This window comes from Falco cherrug, chromosome Z, assembly GCF_023634085.1.
Source record: "Falco cherrug isolate bFalChe1 chromosome Z, bFalChe1.pri, whole genome shotgun sequence".
In the NCBI taxonomy this organism is placed as follows: domain Eukaryota; kingdom Metazoa; phylum Chordata; class Aves; order Falconiformes; family Falconidae; genus Falco; species Falco cherrug.
The window spans coordinates 32,470,143-32,476,693 of NC_073720.1; the positions used below are offsets into that span (position 1 = coordinate 32,470,143).

Sequence of the window (6,551 nt, forward strand, 5' to 3'; positions counted from 1 at the left end):
AAGAGAGAAGAGAGAAGAGAGAGAAGAGAGAAGAGAGAAGAGAGACGAGAGAAGAGAGAAGAGAGAAGAGAGAAGAGAGAAGAGAGAAGAGAGAAGAGAGAAGAGAGAAGAGAAGAGAAGAGAAGAGCGGAGTAGAATTGGCAGTCTCATTATTGCTTGTACACAAATTTCACCTTTCTTTGGGAAAGCTTTATAAAAGAAAACACCCTACAGACAATTTAAAAATGCAGTTAATTTTTTAATTCAATCAGCATTGTCAAGCAAGCAGAATTACTGACTCTAAACTTAGCAAACAATTATTTTCTAAAGGTCAGAAAGCCTATGACATTGTTACCAGAATGTATTTGAATTTGCTCTCACTGAGTCAAAGAAGTAACAAAACCCCAAATTTCTGGGTAAAACCAGTGAATAATCCAAGGTGAGACACTGAAATTGAAATGGGATCGGGCAAATTTGCAAAAGAATGTATAGCTATTTGTAAATTTAGGCCTTAATCCAAATTTGTTTCAATCAGGTGGGCATTGACTATATTCTTGATGAGAATCAGCAGATTATGCCATCTAAAAAGGCAGATTTTACACACCACTTACTGAACTCCGACTTACACATACATAATCGCCAGAACACTAAAACTGTAAAAGAAAGAGCAATACACTTGCTTGTGTTACTCCGTACACCACATCTGATGCGCTGTTTGGGAAAAAAAGTACACATTATCTGACTACAACAATATGTGAGCAGTTCGGCTGGGCACTAACTAGGACATCCATTTTGATTGTCTGCAAACAACATATTAATTTGTGTACCAGTGGAGCGACTCTAATAATTGGAGGATTACTGAAAAACTCAACTCTACTATGCTTAACTATAAAGAAGCACAGCACAGGGCATGATAGGATAATAGGGCAAGTCCTCTGGTATAATAAACCAAAAGTGCCTAAATTCCAGCATTTTCAGTTGGCAGAGAAGGAGGAAATTTTCTCCACAGTCTTTGCATTGAAAGAACACACAGAATCCCCAGCAATATCAGACATGCAAGTATAAACAGGGGAACTGATTTTTTGCAAATCTCTATACGTTTTGGAACTCTACTGCAAGAACAATCACCTTTTTCGTTGTGGGTTACTTTGGTTACTGTGCTACTAAGCTTACGGACAAGGCTGTCACAACATGTAAGCATAAGATGCTGTAAGTCCTTTTTATCTTAGGGAAGTATGGACTATGTGTACCTGCTGATGTAGTTACAAATAACTGATAAACAGGACTATTTAGGGTGAACTGTCGCTTTTATGAATTGAATATAAAGAACCTGAATAATAATCCATGTTTTAAAAAGCAATGCTTTCAGTATTTACAACCTACTTTCTTGAATGTAACATGATTTTTTACAAACCATTTGTATTATCCTGTAGCTATTTCCCCTGCATTTTAGCTATCCACCTCCTATAGGAAAACACAAAGATGCATTGTTTTAATAAATATTACCAATCACCAACCGAAAGCCATCTGAGCTTAAGAAATGTAAGTTAAAATTGTGCAATAGCAGACATATGGTTCTATCAATGCACAGCGGCTTAAACAAGTGAAGTGAAGCTTGTTGGAAAGGAATTTACAGGCAAAGCACTCTCATGCAATTTTTTTCTACATCATCAGATTTCTCCAGTTGTACTGCAAGCTTTCACAGTAGTAGATCACCAAGAGAAGTAACGCTTCCTCTTTTACTCCTACTTGTAAATCACTAATAGTATATGAAGGAGTATTTTTAACGCAGACTCTTGCTTAGGCTGCCAAGTTGCCAGTGTACCTTCATTAATTAGCTTCATTTAAGGCCTTTACCAAAGGAAAAAAAAAGGATTAAGCAAATAACAACTCACAAAGTATGTTAAATTGAGAGTTTTCATAAAAATATTGTATGTTCTCTGTGTTATGCCAACTGTTTTTAATAGAATTACAATGTAAGCAAGCTCCTGTTACAACAGACGGCATTTGACACTGAAATTAAAACAGTAAATATCTATACCTTTTCTCAAATTTTAAAGAACAAAAGGTTAAAAATCACCACAATCTTATAGAAAAATGAACAATGATTTGTAGACCTGTACTGTATTATTTCTTTTGATATCCAAAGTGCAAATGAAGTGCCTATTCCTCTGCATTTTGGAGACACCGCCTTGGTTTTACACACACATAGTAAGACTTACAGTTTTGAACAGATGTTTATCATTTGAGACCTTTAAGTGGATTTCATTACATTTCATCAAGACTTTACCTAAGGGCACACACACATACTTCAGAAAATTAAACTCAGTCAATATTTGCACAACTGTTGTCCATAATACAACAAAAACCTTCTTGCTGAAACTGGCCAAATAACACATTATACATAAAACTCTGCTGTTTTAAAGACAGCTTATTAAAAAATTAAAAACCCATAGGGAAACTGCATTTTGATTGTTATGACCTTACTGTGATTCAGCTTGAAAATCCTTTTAAAATGAGAATTTTCAAAGAGCTTAGTAACGGAAGTTCATTTTGAAGGAAATCCAATATGCAAATATTTCAGCTGTGCTCCTCTTACAAATTCTCTGCCTTGCCAGTTTGAAAAAACTGAAAATCAACAATGGAACAGTGTAAGTATACTTGACCTTATTGCCTAATGTCTATGAAGAATGCTATGGCTGGTGGATTTTAAATTTCTGAAACTGACACTCTTAAATGTGTAGTGCATCTTCAGCCCAGATCCCATAAAAGCTGACTACACTCCAGCCAAAGCCTTGGAGCTGCCACACTCTCAAACTTACGTAACACTTACAAAGCTAGTTTAAATACAACATCAGTTTATGTCTGTTCCTGCCTTGAAGTAATCCTGTTTAGTTTATCTTTTAACCCTACACTTGCATGGAACAGTACCATTACTAATCAAATAGAAGATGCATACAGGCAATAAATCTGATTTTCTCATCTTACAGAACATATGAAATGCAGGGAGACACTCAAATCCAACTTTGCCCAAAAACTGTACCTCCTGAGTCAATGTTTATCCCCAGCTTCAACAGCACACAGCAAAGCAGGGAGGAAAGAACTATGTTGGACGCTACACACGACTGGGGAAAATGGATGAAGTACGGTAAAAAACCCAACCAAATAATATACAATTTGTATGCAGTAAGTATGTATACAGTAAGTAACTGCAGTCTCATTCATCAGTGAGGAATAAATTAATGGCAACTTTGCTTTTGACATTAGGCACCTGTGTAAAATACATCTGGTGAAAGAGTAAGCATATGTCATGTACCGGTATTTGCTGTACGAGAGCAGTTTATACAGGCCCCTAGTGGCTCAGCACACACAGCAGCAGATGAGGGGGATTCCTACTCTTCAGCTTGTTACTTTTGGTCCCTGCATTATTCAAACATAGGAACAAAAGGCAATTTTAAAAATGAAAGGTCAGTCACTGACCAGACTCAAATCACGAGTTCTTTCGTTCTTTCACACCCCCCCAAATCTGTTCTTGCAAACCCTCCTCTCAGACTGAGCACCGATTTACTATCTCCCATTGAGTTCACTGACATGGCTGGAGTTTGAGTTACATAACTGTCACAGCAGAACGCTTACTTCACTTTATTCTTCAGCGCTCATTTTAAAAGTAGTATGACTGGTGGGTCTAAAAGCAGGTCCTAAGACCCATTCCTGAAATCTAGAAATACCGAGATACTGTTTCCCTCCTCTCCACACACCATTCCTGACAGCTTGCCATAGCACACACAAACCATAATGAATTTCTTAGTGCCTTCTTAGAGTAGAAGTCTTTTACTTAGGGAAAGCTTTCAGAGCTTTAAGTGGATACAGAAAAGCTATACATCATTTCTGCACTGAGAGAAATCTAAATATACTCCACCATATTACCACAAGTGACAAAACTAAAATTGGAAAGCTACTCCTGTAAAAAGTCTCTCATTAAATCCTTCTTCCTTTCTATATAACACTCAGTGCCTTGAAAATCCCATGCCAGTACATTTACAGCTTTTAGCAATTTTGACTGGGCAAAATTTGACAGCTGAATTTATTAAACTGACCAGTTTGTCAATTTAACACATTAAGAGAGCAGTAACAGAAGATCTCATGAGACGGCATTTAAAGAACATGTCAAAAAATTGCCATATTAAAGTAATATACAAGTACATATGATTGTATTTAGGAGAGCGGAGAATCTTTTTTTTTTTTTTTCCAGAGTTGCTCTGTTCAATAAGAATTGTAGGAGCTTTGTGTGCTCCCAACCCAGGAGAAAATGATGTAATTTACTACACACTTTTACAGCAAGAAAAGTACCGACTGTTATAACATTATAAACCACTAGCAGATACAAGAGGAAGGAAAAATATGGTACATATACATATTCCCATTTCTGGATCAAAATTTCCAATAAATGTCCTGATATTACAGCAGTTGGTTCCAATCCCTGAAAGGCTGTGAAGATAATCACAACTTCTCACATTAATCCTAAGTTTAGAAGAATATAGGCTTCCCCAAAAATACTCACATCTGCAAAAATGAAACTCCAAAGCAAATCAGCATCTACAAACTCATCACCAATGCAACGCCATCTCAGACGACAAGTGAAGGAACACATAAAACCCTAACTATTCTGAGTAAATAGAATGACCCTTCTGTGTAGACACCGAGAATACGGACATAGCAAGCATGGTCAAAGGAGCTGCCACCCTTCCATGAGGCACTGTACCAAGGCCAGGCAAAAGAACAAAACACGCATGACAGCAGTCTGGAGAGGTAACAAGGAGCAGACATTCAAAAGCCGTACATGCAACTGTGAGTGGTAACCGCTTACAAAGGGAATACTACAGTCCTGTTGGGAAGGGAGGGGGCAGAAAACAGGCAAAAGACGGAATTCGGTGGAAGAAAACAACTGTTTTATTTGCCAGCCTGGGAGAGCCCGGTTGCAGCAGTGAGGAGTGCCTGCCTGCACGGGCAGCCGGCGCACAGGGAGCTGCTAAGTTTGCCGAACAAATTCAAGACCCCTTTTGTAAGCGCTCGGAATGAGTTTCCAGCCCGATGTGTCTCCTTTCAAGTGGTTTCGGGAGAGTAAACAAAGAAATTAAAAGCCTAACCTGTGAAATGCTTCGCATCTCCGTGCCTCCCCGCTCCGCCGACAGAGAGGAGGAGAAGGAGGAAGAGGAGGAGGAGGAGGAGAAGGAGGAGGAGGAGGAGGAGGAGGAGGAGGAGGAGGAAGAGGAGGAGGACGAGGACGAGGAGGAGGAGAATAAGGAGGAGGGAGCCCTCCTCGGACCGGCGCCGGGGGTCCCTGCCGGCCGCTCGCCCCCCCACCCCCTCTCCAGCGGTGGGCTCCTCGCCTCTCACCCCTGCTACCTTCCCTTCTCCCCACCCGTTAGAATAAACAAAACAGTTAATATTTCCATCGCCAAACCAAACAGCCAACGTGTAATTACTGTAGTCCCCCTCTCCGCCCGTGTTCAGTGGCATTCAGTGGAAACGTCGACTCCGATCCATCACTCGCCCTCACCCTGCCCCATCCCCCGTCCCCGCACCGCGGCTCTCCTCCCGCCCCGCTGCGCAGGCCTCGCCGCCGGGCTGGGAACGGAGGGAGCGAGCTGGCCACGGCCGAGGGAGAGCCCCGGGGCAAGCAGGGGGACAGTTGTGTGCGAGGCATCTGTGCGCCAGGCTGCACACGCACGCACACACACATATCCTCATGCGCGCTCACACGCACAAACGCGCCGAAAGAGGCGGCAAAGACGGAGCGGCGGCGAGGAAAATGGGTCAGGAGCGTGGCAGTTACCTGGTCATGCTGGCTCCCCCGGTCCCAGCAGCAGCAGCCGCCGCCGCCGGCTGCCCGTCCGCCGCCGCTTCCCGCCGCCGCCACCTCCTGCCGTTGCTCCCGCTCGTCTCCGGGGCGGCCAATTTAATCCAAGCCCCGCAGCAGCAGCAGCAACAGCAACAGCAGCAGCAGCAGCTACGAGACCCCTGCCGCTGCTGCCTGGCGCCGGTGCGTGTCTCTCACAGTCCGGCGCCGGGAAGCCGGAGAGAGTGAACGAGAGTCCGAAAATCCAGCATCCAGAAGAGCCAGGTCCCCGCCTGCCTCCTCCTGCCAGCGCCACCTCTCCTCCGCTCTGCTCTGTTCCGCTCTGCTCTTCTTTTCTTCTTCTTCCTGCGGCGGCTGCTGCTGCTGCTGCTGCTCCCGGGCGCGCTCTCTGTTCCCTAGCTGCTGCTCTGTTTCCCCTCCTCCTCCTCCTCCTCTTCCTCCTCCTCCCTCTCTCCCCTTCTTCCTTCCCCCTTCGTTCTTTTTTTACCTCCCTTCCTCCCTTTCTTTTCTTCCTTCGGCTCTTTTAGCCGATTCTTTCGCTACAAATAGAAGCGAGGACGCCCCCCGCCCCCCCCCAACTCTCCCGCGCTCCCCCCACCCCCCCCCGGGAAAAGTGCAGTGCAAACAAAAGCGAGGGAAGAGGGCACGGAGCGGGCGGAGCGGGGAGGGCAGAGACGGGAAAAATCCCCAGAAACCGTCCCCGAGAGCTGAA

General features: G+C 43.7%; 1 protein-coding gene across 8 annotated transcripts in view; it reads right to left on the reverse strand.

Moving 5' to 3' along the window:
- Positions 1 to 6,329, reverse strand: part of PTPRD (protein tyrosine phosphatase receptor type D) — a 380,483-nt gene extending 374,154 nt beyond the window's left edge. For 6 of the 8 annotated variants that reach the window (XM_055699500.1, XM_055699499.1, XM_055699498.1 and 3 more), the window contains exon 1: positions 5,816 to 6,329. The gene's annotated coding sequence lies outside the window, so the exon portion shown is untranslated. Of the gene's footprint in view, positions 1 to 5,126; positions 5,423 to 5,815 lie in introns of those variants that run through there. The other 2 variants (XM_055699501.1, XM_027811733.2) reach the window with 2 other exon arrangements.
- Between the last annotated feature and the right edge of the window lie 222 nt (positions 6,330 to 6,551).